The sequence below is a fragment of the Mastigoproctus giganteus genome, chromosome 2 (assembly GCF_048544385.1).
Source record: "Mastigoproctus giganteus isolate SK-2022 chromosome 2, ASM4854438v1, whole genome shotgun sequence".
Lineage (NCBI taxonomy): Eukaryota > Metazoa > Arthropoda > Arachnida > Uropygi > Thelyphonidae > Mastigoproctus > Mastigoproctus giganteus.
The window spans coordinates 227,065,956-227,079,553 of record NC_143576.1 but is presented as its reverse complement, the minus strand read 5'-3'; the positions used below and the strand labels follow the sequence as shown (position 1 = coordinate 227,079,553).

The 13,598-nt window shown below is 37.3% G+C and overlaps 1 protein-coding gene across 2 annotated transcripts in view; it reads right to left on the bottom strand.

Moving 5' to 3' along the window:
- Window positions 1–759, bottom strand: part of LOC150090205 (uncharacterized) — a 480,645-nt gene extending 479,886 nt beyond the window's left edge. Inside the window, exon 1 of one of the 2 annotated variants that reach the window (XM_090389774.1) lies at window positions 503–759. The gene's annotated coding sequence lies outside the window, so the exon portion shown is untranslated. The remainder of the gene's footprint in view (window positions 1–502) is intronic. The other variant, XM_090389777.1, reaches the window with a different exon arrangement.
- Window positions 760–13,598: the final 12,839 nt, after the last annotated feature.

Below are 13,598 nucleotides of genomic sequence, written 5' to 3'. Positions count from 1 at the left end.
AATCATCACCGACATTCACTCTTTGCAGCTTCACTTTATTATTTTGATAATTGAATATAAAAGCAATAATTATATGACTAATGTTAATAAACGTCCAATGCTAAATTAATATTAAAATGGGCCATATTTTTAAACTATTATGCCCTTAAACACAATTTTGGCGCACTTACTGTGCATGTGTACATAAATGTGTGGTTTTACATATCTACATTTCGAAACTTTTAAGTACGTCATCAGTGAAAACAATGTGCGTGTGTACATATTTCTACCGATTTGACTGAATAATTCAGAGGTATCCAAATGCAGTGAAGTGTACACAGATAGAGAATAACAGAAGACAATGCTGAATAATATGTATAGAAAAAATAATAAATAAAACTAGACATATATGCCACTCACACAACAAACAGGTTTCATTTGAACAGGTTTAGCTTAAACAATCTTAATGTTTGAAAACCAGTCATTACACTCATCAAAAATAAAGGTTTTATTTATTTCTTACCCTTCGCAAGTTCAACCTTTCGAGTTTCATCAAAAAATCCATTTACTCATTCTTCAAAAGTTGCGCGTAAGTTATTTCATAATTACCATAAACTAAATGACAACAAGGCAAACCACTTTAGGCACTGGCTCAGTTACTCATTTTCACTAACAATATTCCATCGTATCATGTAAACATTGTGCAAGTATGCCACACAATGGAAAAACTGTACTCCTTGACAACGAGATACGTAGCTCTTGATATTAATTACGGCATATATAAGCACTCAAATTCTATTACAAATACATACTCGAACTTCTTAATTCCATTTTTCAGTAATACTGTACATAGTTATTATATACTTGTAAATAGCTTGGTAACTAAGCTCACACTGAGAGATCGCGTTTCTGATGTAAGTATTGTAAATGAAGTTTAAGTTTACTTAAATGTTCCTTTAATGAATTTCAAGTGCACTAATTCAATACTATACTCCTAAAAATATATATAAGGATTATAAATCACGGTAGATGCACCATGACATTAAGAACAACGTTTCCCATATTAGAGAAAATCGTTCCACTGCTCTCATCCCACCCATGAAAGAATGGTAGAGACCCACAGTTACCAAGCAACGAGACACTGACACTTCATATGATTCTCTTAAAGCTCCCGGAAGACCCTAGAAACAAGGAATTACCTGTGTATGTATGTTATATTAGAAATATAAAAATGTATATTAATCACATTAAGTTTAGATGTAGTAAGAGTGCCAATTTTTAATATGTAAAGGCATTAAAAATATAATTTGTAATTTTAATATGTTCTTTGCTATGGTCGAAATGGAAAATGACAATAAATGAGGAACAAGTTTCTAAAGTTCGATTTTAATTACGATTGTACTTTTGATGAAGTCATTATAACAACTACGAGCTAATTACTGATTCTGAAAATGGTATGAAATGTACCGTTGTCACATCAAAAAAGGAAAAAAGGAAAAGGAATTTTTTTTTTTTTTTTTTGTTTAATCGGAAAGTGGAGATGGAAGGGAATAGGAAATCTCAGACATTGGAGAACTCTGGGAACAAACAGATGTGAACATTTTTTTTTTTTTTTATGAAATTCCAAACAAAAGTATTAGATTTGTAGTACATAATACCATGCATGGGTTGAAGATTTAAGAAAACAAGAGATTGGGGGGGGGGGGTGTCAGAGGCTCTAACGGTTAGTTTGATATCTCTGTTTAAGATCACGCAAAATCTTCCGGAAAATCTAGCAGAGGAGGAGGACAATTTATAGTTTTGGTTCTGACGTGTTCAGACTTGTTTCGACGAAACAGTGATATCACAAATTCCAATTCTGAGGAATAGTAGTACCCACATAATCTGTTGTGAGTTGGCATTCATTGAATTATCTACTATTATTCTATTATTAAATGATATTAAATTATAATCATTTGAGTATTACATAATACGTTATGATTATGCAACAAGTAAAAAATTACATAATACTAAGTATTTAGTAATAACTAAAATATTACTAACTTGACTTGTTATTATTGCTTGATAATTTTTAAATAACTACTTTTGTATTTGGCGAAATATTAAGCAGTAATTTGTTGATAAGGGTTTGAAAACCCATAGTGAGTTTAATGATGTAATTGTAATTAATGAAGACATAAACAATACCGGCTCAAAGTATCTCCGAAATTCTGGATGGCATACGTAAGATTATTATTTATTTATTATTTTTTTTTTTTACAAAATGTTAAAGCAGGATATTTACTCATTAGCTATAGTGCAGTCCATAAAAAAATAGTACTAGCACCCAAAAAAGGAGCGGAAGGATAAGTAATTACATTTGTAAAAGTAATTTATTAAAAATAGAAATAAATTTTAATACATAATTAAACGTAAATTAATATTTAATTAATAAAACGTTAATTTACCAGTTATGATTAATTACGAAGTAATTATAATTTTCCCTATTACATTGAAGTTTAAAATAATTTATTTTATAAAATTAATCATTTTATAAATTATAGACTTATATAAAAACGGACATAATTAAAGTACAAAATTATTATAATTAATTTTAATAACTAATAAATCAATTTGCGCTATTGTGAGAATGTGTACGTCATATTGCGCATAAATTCAATAAAAACAATGTACTTTAATTAATATATTCAATTACTATAATTAAGCAGTATATTAGATTAAACAAGGTGTAGCAATATGGGTAAATAATTTGTCTGTAATAAAAGGCCATTTAAAATACGTATTATCGCCATTACGATATTATACGATAATACGTATAAAGAGGGCGATAATACGTATTATTAGCTATATGGTGCAAGGAAGCCTGAGGCTTATGCCGCACCATCCAAAAAAAAATTTCCCGAGTTACCCTAAGAGAGAGAGAGAGAAGTAGCAGGAAATCACCAAGAAAGAGAAGAATGATGATATCCAGCTCAGGACCCTGGGTGTGCCAAACCCATACGCACTAGATGTGAGCCCCTGAGGTTTAATATATGCATTTGTCACTCGGTCTGCACTGTTTTTTTACTTATTTTATGAAATAAAAACTTTGTATAAAATGAATATAACATATAAAAACAGGACACACAAGTGAGATTGCATAGTGCCCATGCATGTTATTTTAAAAATAATAGTATTAGTATTATCATTAGTAGTGGCAAATGATGGAAAGAAGCAAGCTTATACAGCATCAGCCAAAAAACTATCCTACTCACGATCCATCCCCTCCAATAATTTGTCTAATGCTTCTTTAAATTTATGCAATCAATTACTGTTTGGCTGAAAGCAAATTTTCACACAAAAATCTATCCTGTAGCCATCCTTGTTCAATGTATGTCCCCTAATGTGTGTTATCCGAGAAATTTATTGTTCTTGTTGTAGGGTTTTAGGCGCATCAGCAACTTAGGCCATATTGTGGGGTATATATTGTCTGTAAGTTCTGTGGCCCATTTGCCAGCAGACTCGAGTTTTCGGGAGAAAAAACCATACCATCAACTAAACCACGTTGTGAAGAAGTCCCATAAAATTTCCCCACGTCATCGACGGAATGCGAACTTAGGTCTTTTCCACCAGGTGTAGGGAGGATGGCGATTCTACACCAGCTGTTCAACCCATGAGGGCATCCGAAAAAAGAGTAAAGATGCCAACAGCATTTAGTTTACTCGATCCACTTAAGGTCCTAAACACTTCAATCAGGTCTCCTTGCATGTGCCTAGTTTTCAGTCATTGATTTGCAGAACTGAAGTCTTTCATAATAAGAGTATCCTTTTGTGTCCATGGCTAATCTGTTTCCTCTTCTCTGAACCTGTTCCAAAAGACCCACACGTTCTTCCTAAATGAGGCTTCCAGACTTGTATGCAGTACTCTAATTACAGCCCTAACCCATTACCTTACACAATGGCCGAATTACTTCCTTATCTCTGTGACAAACTTCGTGTATATCATTGACAAAACCCCATAAGCTGTTCTAACAGTCTCTCTGCACTGCTCAGAATTGTAATACTTTATTTCGACTGTACAATTACTCTTGAACTCCACCACACGGAGTGCGGTTCCACTTAATAGGCCTGACATAGCCAAGTAGGCAAGAGCAAGAGCGCAGTAGCACACACTCTTTGAGTGGACTGCGGTTCAAGCCCACGATTACCAAATACTATTAACATTTGTATTCATGATTAATTGTTAAGTGCTCTGATCTGGTGGTCGTGCCGGAGTAAAATCAAGAACATTCCACCTAATCGATGGAATATTTTTGTGTATATTCTTATTCTAGGATTACCGCTTCCCATATTCAGTACATCAATGTTACAACTCAACTGCCACATCTCAGCCTAGCTACCAAACATTTTTAGGTCTTGTTGTAGTAATATGCCTTCACTCCTGTCATTAACTACTCTGCCACCCTTTGTATCATTTGCAAACTTGTAAAACGATTTTGATATACATTCATTAATATCGTTAATAAATATTGAAAATGTAAGGAACCGAGTACTAGGCCAGACTACTCTATTGAGGGGTCTGGCATAAATTAAAGTTGAGGGTATTCACTAATAACATTAGACCCAAAAGAGCAATGCCTATTTACAACTACTCTCTGTCTTCCACTACTCAATCATCCCTTTATCCATTGCAGTAACTCACCCATAATGCCAAACTGTTCCAATTTGTACAACAGTCTTATATTCAGTGTCTATTGCAAACGACTCTATACATTGAATAAAATTGCTGTTATGCGTTACAGGCTTCTATCTACTGGGAAGAGACGTTGAATTAGTAAACATTAATTTATTATGATTGTTTCTTTAAACTCTTTTAACCCTAAAACTATATCCATCCATACATCAGGGGCTCACATCTGGTGAGTATGGGCTTGGCACACCCAGGGTCCTGAGCTGGATATCATCATTCTTCTTTTTCTTGGTGATTCCCTTCTACTCTCTCTCTCTCTCTCTCTCTCGGGGTAATTCAGAAATTTTTTTTTTTTTTTTAGCTGGTGCAGCATAAGCCTCAAGCTTCCTTGCACCATATACGGCTGATGATAATAATAATAATAATAATAATAATAATAATAATCTTACTTGTAAAATCCATATATTACGAATGTTACAAATATGAGAGATTATAAATATTTTAGCAGAGCATCAAAATTATTTCGCTTGTCCAGTAAACTTGAACATGCATAACACTAAATTTTCACATAACTTCTAAATAAAATAGCGTCGAAAAACCTGGGCGATTTGGTAAAAATGGGACGTCTGTCGATCTACATTGCTGTTGTTGTAGTAATAGGGATTTTGGAGCATCAACGACTAAGGCTATATTGCTCCATGTATATTGTCTATAAATTGCGTGTGTTCTGTGGTCGACTTTCTGTTTGCTGGATAAAAAACCCCGACTTTCTTGGAGGAAAAACCATGCTACCCTCGACTGAGACCAACTAACTCAGCTACGTTGTGAAAAGGCCCATAAAAATTCCTCGAGTCATGATGGGATTCGAATTGAGGTCTTTTTCACCTGGTGAGGGGAGGACGGGGATTCTACCAACTGTGCAGCTTTATAATCTGCATGAAATACTTAAACTGATATCCACTCAAATCGTTCATTATATATTAATATTTTTATTAGAATACCAGTGGCAAATATACCAGTCGCCAAAACTGTTTCAGAGGAGCAAAGATTAATATTGAAGAAATTACAAAAATCTTTCCTCGGCTCCTTTCGCTGCTACCTAAGGTGTCAGTGGGATGGAACCCGGATAAAAATGACGTTTGATTTTTACATGTAAGAAAACACTGTGCTGCTACTTTATTAGGTACACCCCTGCTGTGCACACAAATGGCTTGTCCGACAACGTTACAAGTCACATGACCATAGTTGTGGATATAAATGCAGCAGAACAAACAACCTTTCTAGTATCAGTTAAGCGACAAACCGTAGCAAGAATGGGGAAAAGGAGTGAAATTTGTGCGGAAATTTGCCTTTAGCCAGCGGGTGGTTAATTGCTGGAACAAACTTCCATCTGTCGTTGTGGAAGTTGATAGGCTAAATAAATTTAAGGAGGAACTGGACGGAATTTGGAGGGAATGGTGTGACTTTTTTTTTGGATGATGCTGCATAAGTTCATACACTTTCTTTCTTGCATCACATGCCACTACTACTACTACTACTAACGGACCGAACGTGGCATGGTAGTAGGTGCTAGACAAAGCATCTCTGAAACGGCAGTTCTCCTGAACTTTTTACGCACCACAGTTTTAAGGGTGTATCGAGAATGGTGCAACGAACAGAAAACATCCTCTCAACGGCACTCCTGTGGAAGAAAATCGCTTGATGATGAGAGAGGTCAGAGAAGGATGGCTAGAATTGTGCAAGCAAACAGATGAGTCACAATGCCGCACATCAAGTCAGAATACAACCTTGGTGCGCAGAACAAAATATTGCAACAGACTACTAGGCGCACTTTGTCGTGAATGGGCTACAACAGCAGACGGCCACATCGCGTACCTTTGTTATCAATGAAGAACAAGAGAGCACGTCTCCTGTGGGCACAGCAACATCAGCACTGGACTATCGAGGATTGGAAAACAGTTGCTTGGTCTGAAGTTCGAAGTTCCTGGTGCATGATGTTGATGGAAGGCTCAGAATTTGAAGAAAATAACATGAATCCATGGACCTGTCATGTCTGACGACTACTGTGCAAGGTGGTGGGGGCATTGTTATGGTGTGGGGAATGTTTTCTTGGCACACGTTGGATCGATTGATACCCATAGATTCATGTCTGAATGCCACATCATGTATAGTATCTTATGTAGGATGGCACCTGAACAAAAGTTCAACTCCGTCCCAATGCCACATCATACCTACACATCGTTGCTGCCCAAGTGCATCCGTTCATGTTGATAGTTTATCCTCAGTCAGATTGTTACTTCCAGTAGGATAGTGCGCTGGTGCATAAAGCCCGAATCACTGTGGAATGGTTCCAGGAACACGACAATGACTTTTATTTGCTGCAGTGGCCCGCTGAGTCCGCGGATCTGAATCTTATTGAACATCTTTGGGATGAGCTGAAAAGAACTGTTCGCTGCAGGCCGACACCTCCGTCAAATGTCAAGGAACTGCGTGACACACCCATGTCTGCATGGTACTCCATTCCTGCACAACGTTTTCAGCAACTTGTTCAATCAATGCCTAGAGGAATTCAGGCTGTTTTGAAGGCTAAAAGGAGGTTCAACAAGCTACTAGGTAGGTATACCTAATAAAAGTGGCAGCGCAGTATATATCGTCCTTTAAAAAAAGCAATTATTTCACAAAAATTATTGCACCTGGAAATTACCTTGTAAAGTTGTTTTGAGTAAAAACGCCAACTTTGTTGAAAGAGTCACGAGGTTTGTTGATTGTGATGACAAAAGTTAAGAAATTGGTTGTCTTTGAAGTAAATATCAACTTAGTTTCGCTGTGAGCTAAAATCAATCTGGTGATTTGAAAGCCGGTCGGAAATTATTATTATATATTTTTTCTCTCCCTCACTTTTACTGCTAAATAAAACCTATCGCAAAAGGAATCAGGTTAAACGCTTGTTTAGTCTTTCACTTAATTAAATTTCGGGACAGAGGGACATAAAGTACTATATAGATATTCTGCAAGGTCTTACAACTTGCGACGTTGTTGACCAAGTTGATGGCTTGGTCTAATAAAACATTCAATCTATGCGCCAGCGAGTATTCCTTCACAGTAGAAAGTTGGATAGCATCTTTCTCAGTCACTTGCAACGAGTAGCATTAGCATTAGCATTAGTAGAGGCATTTGATGAAAGAAAGCAAGCTTATGCAGCATCAGCCAAAAAAAAAAAAAAAAAAAAAAACCACTTCCACTTCACCCCTCTGTTCGTTCAAAATATCTGTCCAGCTGAGCCTTAAACTTATTTAGGCTATCAACTTCCACGACAAGGGATGGAAGTCTGTTCCACCAACCAACCACCCACTGGCTAAAGGCAAATTTCCGCACGTCTATCCTACATCTGTCTTTCCTCAATTTGAATTTATGCCCTCTCAGGTGATTATTCTGAGCGAGAGGAAGAATCCCATCAGCATTGAGCATGCTCAAACCATTCAAGGCTTTATACACCTCTATCAGATCACCTCGCTGGTGCCTAGTCTCCAGACACTGTAATTTGCAAATTTTAAGCCTTTCTTTATAAGAGCACCCCTTTGTTCCATTCACTAATCTTGTTGCCCTTCTCTGTACTCGTTACAGCAGCTCTACATCCTTCTTGAAATGAGGCCTTCAGACCTGTATACAGTATTCTAGGTGTGGCCTGACCATTGCCTTATACAAGGGAATAATCACTCCTTATCCCTGCTAGAAAAATTCCTATATATCATTGACAATACACCATGAGCTACTCTTGCAGCCCGTCTGCACTGCTCAGAGAACTTCATATTTGCCTGCACAACCACCCCCAGGTCCCTTTCATTCTCTACCACTGTCAGTGTAGTACCACAGAGTTGATACGTTTCTCTGGGGTTACTGTTTCCCATGTGTAGTACTTTACATTTGTCAATGTTAAACTTCATTTGCCACCTCTCAGCCCATCTGCTCAACCTTTCCAGATCCTGTTGCAGCAGCATAGTGTCAGTAGTGTCCTTGACAACCCTGCCTACCTTTGTATCGTCTGCAAACTTCGACATTAAGCTTGATGTATATCCTCATCAATATCATTTATGAATACAGAAAACAATAATGGACCCAACACTGAGCCCTGAGGGACTCCACTAATAACATTAGTCCACCAGAGTGGCCAGGATTCGATTCAAATCGCCGACTACAAGAGCTACGTCTTTTATGGATATAGCATTTTTATGGACTATTTTCAGACCAATCTTCATGGTCTGATTTTGCATGCAAAAACCACTAAACCTATCTATGAGGCGTAAATATATTGTGCTTGTAAACTGAATGTATTTGGTGTTTACTGCAAATGAATCCAAGTTTTAGGAGATAAAACAATAACTTCCAAAGGCGAATATATGGGCAGTATTTGAGTGTTCCCCGCCCCATCTCTCTCTTGGCCGATGCAGTATAACCTTGCTTTCTTCCATTTTTACATGTAAGAATATATTGTCCTTTAAAAAAAAATCAATTATTTCACAAAAATTATCTGGACCTGGAAATTACCTTTGTAAAGTTGTTTATGAATGTTCCCCCTTGTTTGCTTTCTTCCATTTTTTGCCACTATTAATACTCATACTAACTCAGCGACGTTGTGAAAAAAGCTACTGGTGTCATTGATACATGTTTCTTAGATTTGCTTGCATAAAACTCTACGGGAACATTTTTAAATAGACTTCTTTTAAATTTTATTTAATAAAAAAAAAAAAAAAAAACCACCAGACACGAAATGTCGACTAATTTGTTGAAATATGTTTTATTAATGAACATTCTCTATTATAAACAATCATTTTCCAGCATATTATTGGAAGGCAATTGTTCAACTTTTTCTAAAAAAGAGAACGATGGTTCTCTTCTTATTAAAGGCTGCATTAAAAATAATTTTCGAATTGTTATTATTTTGTTATATTGTATTATTTTTGTAATGTTGAAAATACATTTTAGCACTTTTTACAGCTAAGCAAATCAAACATCACTTTGTTAATTGTATCAATTAGGTATAAAATATTTTACGATTGTTTAGAAACAAGACAACAAATGTTATATACAGTATATGATCCTAGGTTTGAAAATTAATTTTCAGGACTGAGTCAATTTAATGGTTAGAACGAAAAAAAAAAAAAAGCTTTCACTCTTTTCAAACCAATGGTGTTGAGCAGTTACACCTAGGGCTTCTTTCCCCGGGATGCCGCATGTTTTTATTAGTTTTTTAATTCCTGGAAATTAAAAAAAATTCCCGGACTGCTACCCGTAGCCTACGTACGTATTGCGGTATCCTATGGTATGTAGGCAAACAGGAATGCTAACTGTTAGTCAATCTTACAAATAGAATAAGAATATTTAAATGATTTGACATTTTGCAGGATTTAAAATCTCATACTTGATATATTATTACCAAATATCACCATTTTCATTACCAGAATACCAAATGATTTTATCTTAGTTACCAAACAAATTTTTGATTACCAAATTCCTGTGGCAACATTTTGGCTGCAGCTACCCTTAAACATTACCAAATTGATAACGAAAAATGCCAGTTGGCAACCCTGACTGACACAGAGCAGTGCTGAATCTGCTGCTTTGCTTAGTTGCTTGGAGCACATGCCCATGGCATGTGCTCCAAGCAACTCATTGAATTTGAATCATGTGACATGTCTCAACCTTGCAGCTAATAGTTAGTTAGCAGTTAATATCGTGTGCAGTTTCAACTGTGCATTCTTTTTCCCTTCAGTGCAATTTTTTGCATCATTCATTGTATCAGATTTCAAATCAAACCCTCATGTCCAATTCAAAATCTTTTGTCTGGCAATATTCCATAAAGAACTCTAAAGAAGAAAGTGCAAATTCCATGAAATATCATTCCACTTTGTGCCGTGGCTGGTCAACTAGTAGTTTAATTCAACACTTAAAATTGAGGTACTATATAGATAAGAACACTGCATCTGCAAGCATTGAAGATGTCGGCTCAGGTAAGCACAAAACAGTAAAAGGACAAAGAAGCATGCTCTGGTTCAGATAAACGAAAGGGAACATTACTAACGGATTTTGTTAAGGAGAAACACTAGAAGAAATTATAAGCAAACTTGTTGCTGTAGACGGATTCACTGTAAATGAAATTGCAAAGAGTAACTTCATGAGACAGGCAACACGAGACAAAGTTTATTCTCTTGCTGTAAATACTTTACAGCAGTAAACTTTACAGAGTAGGAGACCGGCGGAATTACTTAGCAAGTACAGGTCACTGTTGAAAAAAAGCCGTGAATTAGGGTTGAATTTGAAAGTGTCTGCAATTCTGCCCAGACACGATAGGAGGGAGTATAAGATGAGAGCCTTGTCGATCAATTCGACCCTGGAGGGATTGTTCAAGGCTCAAGGGGTAGAATTTTTTTCAGCCTGGACTGTACTTGTTAACAGGAGAGATTGCTTCTACAGGGATGGGATACACTTAAATAGAAAGGGTGCAAGAATTTTTGCTGATGCTGTCGAGGCAGTGTTAGGCGGGTCGGAAAACTGCTAGTTGGGGGGGATACAAGGACTAATAGATTAACAGTAGCCACTGGCAGAGGTGGAAGTGATTCTTGCACTGCTTCTATTGAAATGAGCAGAAGCCTGAAAAACAAAATGCAGGATATTTCAGAGACTGCTGGGAGTCATTGCGGTACAAGTAAACACATGGGTTGTGTTAGGGTAGCTAAGAATAGAAACAGGTGCATGTATACCTGCGTTACACCAATGCTAGGAGTTCGGTAAATAAATTTGATGAATTTGAGGTATTGCTCAAAACATCAAAGGCAGATATTGTTGGGATATTAGAGACGTGGTGTCACACAGATATAAGGAATGCGGAACTGGAATTTGGGGAATACAATGTGTATAGAAAGGATAGACAGGATAGGAGGGGAGGAGGGGTTATGCTATTAATTAAGAAACACATAAAGTCCAAGGAAGTGAAGCCAGTCGACATCGATGGACAGGGCAGTGTCGAGTCAGTTTGGTGTGACATAAGCATAGGGAAATCAAAATTGAGAGTAGGAGTGTGCTATAGGCCTAATGACTCTGATGAGTATAATAAGATATTGTACAGGGAAATAGAGTGGGCCAGTAAATCAGAGAGTCTTATAATGGGGGATTTTAATTTCCCAGATATTGACTGGAATTTGTGGGTTGGTCACTCGCACACTAGCAAGGCTTTTGTGGATTTATTGGATGATTGTTTTCTACATCAGCATGTTCGTGAGGCAACAAGAGGGAGCAATACTCTTGATCTGATTATCAGTAGTGATTCTTCATGCATTAAGAATCTGCAGATAAATGAACCACTAGGTGGCAGTGATCACAGTGTGTTGAAGTGGGATTTACTCAAGGAGGTAACTACCATCAGAGGTAAAGGGAAGGGTTTTTGTTTTCGTAAAGGCGACTATGATGGTCTGAGACAGTATTTAAATTCTATACAGTGGGACCAACTGATGATGTTACCAACAGCAAACTGAAAATGGGAAGCATTCAAGGAACTAATCTTGGAGGCTACCAGGCTTTACGTACCAACTAAGAAATATTGTTCAAAGTTTAGGCCTAAATGTTGTCAGTTGAACTAATGAGACATGTGGCAGAGAAGAAAAATGCATGGGATACATACAAATTAATGGGTAACATGGAAGCCTATGATAGATATAAGTTGGTCTGTAACCAAGTCACAAAGGAGATTAGGCAGGCAAAGGCAGACTACGAAAAATCCTTGGCAAAGGATGCAAAGAAAAACAGAAAAGAGTTCTTTACATATTTAAATTCGAGAAGGAAAGGGATGAATCAGATTGGTCCACTGGATATTGATGGTTCAACAGTTGAGGATCCTGCTCAGGTGGCTAACAATCTAAACGAGTATTTTGCATCTACATTCACGCATGAGGAGTTATTCAGGAAGGAGAATGATGTAGGTAAAGTAAACATTGGCAGTGAGCTGGATGATTTTGTAATAACTGAGAGGAAAGTGGAGGAGAGATTGTTGAGGATAAACATAAAAAAGGCACCTGGGGTGGATGGGATCTATCCAGTTATATTAAAGGAGGCAGCAAAGGAAGTAAGCAAACCCCTAGCCATAATTATGAGAGCTTCTTTGGACTCAGGGGAGGTACCCATAGACTGGTTTTTTTTTTTTTTTTTTTTGGTTTGGTAGTTGTTGGCGCATCGGCTTCTGTGGCCATAGTGCACCTCCCAAGGTTTTTGCAGTACTTTGATCCAAGCCCGAGGCGGGAATCGAACCCGCGACCTTTGGTTTGCCAGGCAGGCACTTTACCCACCTGGCTAGCCCGGTCGGCCCATAGACTGGAGATGTGCAAATGTAACCCCAATTCACAAAGGAGGATCAAAGGCTGACACAACTAATTATAGACCTGTTAGTTTAACTTCTGTTCCATGTAAATTAATGGAGGCACTGGTTAAGGAAGCACTGCAGGATCATCTAGACAAGAATTCAGTTATAGCTCAGACGCAGCAAGGTTTTGTTAAGGGCAGGTCTTGCCTGACCAATTTGATTGGATACTATGATGTAGTCACAAAAGAACTGGATGCAGGGAATAACTTTGATATTATATATTTGGATCTTAGAAAGGCTTTTGATACTGTTGCACATGGAAGACTACTGCACAAATTGGAGCAGTGTGGCATTGGAGGCAAATTGCTGCTATGGATAAGGGGATGGTTGAGTGGCAGAAGACAGAGAGTAGTAATCAATGGACACTGCTCAACGTGGACTAATGTTATTAATGGAGTTCCTCAGGGTTCAGTGTTGGGTCCGTTGTTGTTTTCGGTGTTTATGAATGAGATTGATGATGGGATATCAAGTTTAATGTCCAAGTTTGCAGATGATACAAAGGTTGGCAGGGTTGCTAAGGACACTACTGACGCTATGCTGC